Source organism: Chiloscyllium plagiosum, chromosome 13 (genome assembly GCF_004010195.1).
Source record: "Chiloscyllium plagiosum isolate BGI_BamShark_2017 chromosome 13, ASM401019v2, whole genome shotgun sequence".
NCBI classification, from domain to species: Eukaryota; Metazoa; Chordata; class Chondrichthyes; order Orectolobiformes; family Hemiscylliidae; genus Chiloscyllium; species Chiloscyllium plagiosum.
This window is the reverse complement of record NC_057722.1, coordinates 14,690,426-14,694,351: the sequence shown is the minus strand read 5'-3', so window position 1 is coordinate 14,694,351 and position 3,926 is coordinate 14,690,426. Positions and strand designations below refer to the sequence as shown.

At 38.4% G+C, this 3,926-nt stretch overlaps 1 long non-coding RNA gene across 1 annotated transcript; it reads right to left on the bottom strand.

Annotated features, from left to right (window-relative positions):
* Nucleotides 1-460: 460 nt before the first annotated feature.
* On the bottom strand, nt 461-3,130 carry LOC122556277. Its single transcript, XR_006313489.1, has 2 exons — nt 2,983-3,130; nt 461-1,807 (listed from the first exon to the last, which is right to left on the bottom strand). It is a non-coding gene; the product is annotated as an uncharacterized LOC122556277 (long non-coding RNA).
* Between the last annotated feature and the right edge of the window lie 796 nt (nt 3,131-3,926).

The following is a 3,926-nucleotide window of genomic DNA, read 5'->3' as shown; positions in this document are numbered from 1 at the left end:
ATGAGACTATCTTGGCAGTCTTGCTAGATTTCGTTAAAAGTATTTCTTAAAAAGTCATCATTCCATAAGTATTTTCCTGTGGGAAAATTGGCCAAGAATTGAAACCATGTTGAGATTCTTATTAAACCTTTACCCCAGTTATTATGAATATATTTTTCTTCAATCTCCTACTTGTCAGCTTATTGTTAATCTGTTCACAAAAATAGCCCATCTGCAATATGAGAGGCATGATGTTGTCAAATAGTAAAGACTTTTCTCTGTATTAAGATGTATTGAGACAAATGTTCAGTAAATTAAATCTAAAATAATATGTCCCAAGTGTGCTAACTTATTGATTAGTTTCTTTATTATTAAACACAATGCTTCTAACGTCTTGGTCCATAAAACACATTTCACTTTGTAAGACCAAAGTCAACTAATGTTCATTTGAATAGGAATTTCAGTTGAATGAAAGAAAATATTAATGTTCACATCAAACGAATGTAGAGTCATCTGTGACAATCTGTCAACAGTTGCATTATTTCCACAATTTACATGTCTATTCTTAGAGCACTGTTTGAATGGCTCTTAGGCATGGACTGGATAAATATGTTTTTCGCTAGTCTTCAAGCAAATTGTCTGGATGAAACAATTCATTCCATATTATGGGCCTGATTGCTAACTATGCCTGACACATGTGAGAAGGACACAGCTTTATGGTATCTATAATACACTGACTGATAACTATGGCTTGGGATTTCCTTGGGTTGCTTTTAATCTATATCTCTATACAGCAGAGAGACTTGATTATTCTGATTCTGGATGCCTCTCTATTAGCAGAGAATTGAACATTCATTTTCAAGGAGCTTTTTAAGGAGCATTCTTTGATGTTCTTGACACATTAAGGAGAATAGCAAAAGTTTGAAATCATTGTACATGCACCATTAAGCATTGACTGATATTCATTTACCTATTATGTTAAATATACAGTGTGCTAGTCTATAGTTTCAGCCTTAGGCTGTTTGTATAATAAATCTGCCAATTGAAGATAAGGAGATCCATTATGCATTCATGTAAGCCAGTGTTTAACTCTTGCTATCTTTGAACAAGGTATTGAATAGCACAAGACGACCTCAGGAATGGAGGGGTGCAATTCTCATTTGTGGGATTGGTCATTAATAATCAAACTTGAGTAGAATTTCTGGCATAAAACCCAAAGTTATAAAAGATCATTTAATTTGACCTTTGTGATGTCATTCTCATTGTAGCACAGTGGATATTGTTGCTCAACTGAGGATACATCTTGTACAGCTGGGGAACTTAAATTCCTTAAAGTAAATAATTTTCAAATAAAAATTAAGTACTAGCCAAAACTATGTGACTATCATAAAATCCATGAATGTTTCTTCCCCTGTCTACACATTTGTGAATCCAGGCACAAAGGAATAGCTTTGAAATGGTCCAGCAGGTTTAAAAATATATATATTTCTTGCTTTGATCAAGGCACAAAAAATAACAAAGGTACAACCTGCCCAGTTGACCTTGAAATGCACCCCTCGCTTTCATCAGGGGCTTATGTTAAAGTTACAAGAACTGTCTCACAAATTGGTCAAGGACATATCCGAAGAAGTCCTTCAGCCATCATTCCTGACACCTTCATCACTGGTCCTCAGTATATCCAGCAGGACAGGTCCATTAGAGTTACGGGAATGACTGCATGCCGTCCAGAAGGTCACCCTGCGAGTACTCAAAAGTGACTTCAAGCCCTGTGAAGTTTCATTGTGTCAATTCAAACATGGTCGAGGACTGATCATCACATATTACCCTCCTGCAGATGAAAAACATAGTAGGTATTCTTTCATATTGAACATCACTTGGAAGAAGCACTGAATGTTACAAAGAGCACAGATTGTATGCTGGGTGGGGTCTTCAATGTCCATTCTCCAATGGTCATACCACTACTAACAGAGTTGTTGAGTCAGGAAGGACATAACCGCTAGGCTGGACCTGCAGCAGATGGTGAGGGAACCAATAGGAGATAAAATACATGCATGACTTCCAGCTGTTCCAAAACTGCTCCAGTTCAACTATGGTCATACCAAATACTTGACAAAGGAAACAATTGCCCAGATTGCGGATGCATCAACCCTTGACAACATTTCTAGGAATTGCCACAAATTAAAATTACTAGTAAATAATCACTGATGAAAAACACAATTTCACACCAGGATACCATCTGGTCTGTAGTGTGTATGGTAATACAAACGTGATAAATAGTACAGATTCAGAACTGATCTAGTAGCTCAAAACTGGACATCTATGAGCTGCTGTGGACCAGCAAAATTTATACTACTGCAATCTTTAGCCTAATGGCTCAAGTTATCCCTCACGCTACTATTGCACTAAAGCCCAGAGATCGACCCTTGATCAATAAGTAGAAAAAAAACAATATGCCAGGAGCAGAAGCAGGTATACTGTCAGTCAATATTGCAGGATGCTAAACAACAGAAGTGACATACTGTCAATGTTTAGATTCCCTACAGTGTGAAAACAGGCCATTTGACCCAACAAGTCCACACCGACTCTCTGAAGCATGACCCACCCCCTATATTTACCCCTAACTAATGCACATACACTACAGGCAATTTAGTATGACCAATTCACCTGACCTGCACTCTTTGGACTACGGGAGGAATCCCACACAGACACAGGGAGAACGTACAAACTCCACACAGACGAGTCACCCAAGGCTGGAATCAAACCCGGGTCCCTGGTGCTGTGAGGCAGCAGTGCTAACCACTTAGCCACCATGCCATCCATATTGAGGTATTCCACAATTAATGGAATAACTCAAAGCTCCCTAGTCTTCCCACACCTAGTGGAGAATGGCAGTGAACAATTAAAACAACTAATGGAATGTGGCTTCACAAACAGATCCATTCTCAATAATGGTGGAGAACTGCAAATCAGCGCAAAAGACAAGGCTGAAGTGTTTGCAGCCACCTTCAATTAGAAATGATCCATCTTGGCCTCCTTATAAAATAATAGAATCCGGTCTTCACCCATAAGCTTTCATTTCAGATGATATCAAGAGGAGAATCAGCACACTGAATACAATAGATGCTTCAGGGTCCTATTACTGCTGTGCAGAAAAATATTGCTTTAGAATTACTCGCAGCTGTTCCTGTCCAACTGCAATTATAACAATTACCTGACAAAGGGGACAATTGCCCAGGTATGCCCTGTTCAGAAATAGAACAAACCCAATTCAGCCAATTATACCTCATCAGCCTCCTCTCAACTACTAGCTAAGTGTGTCATCAACAGTGCTATCAAGGGAGAAATACTTACCTATAACCTCATCACTGATGCTCACTTTGGATTCTTCCTCGCCAGTCAACCCCAGATTTCATCGCAACCTTTGTTTCAACAAGATCAAACAAGTTGAATTTTAGAGATAAGGTGACAGTGATTGACACGGAAGCAACACTTGATAGAATATTGTGTTGTATCATAGCACAGATTTCAGACTAGACAGCCTGTATCTTTAAGACATCATGACATGTGATGTTCTGGCATAAAGGTATCGGCCTGCAATCACACTCTGTGTAAAACAGTCAGCGTAGTAATTCAACTGTGTGTGATGTATAGCAGCATCAATAAGCACATATTCCAGATTGTGTGTGTAACGCTATGATGTTTGCATCTGTGTGAATAGCAATTAAGTTAGCATTGTAAATAAACTTCTGCATATCTGACTCAACAGAAAAAAAGTCATCTTGGTGTACGCTACATATTCCAATGTATAGAAAATCATAATGCACTTCATAGTGGCAGTCAATGGGACTAAAAGCTAACATTAAAAATGAGTTACACAGGTGCAAAATCCTGAAAAGGTGACAGTAACATGGAGCTGTGAAAATTCTTTTTTTCAAACAGTCATCTAT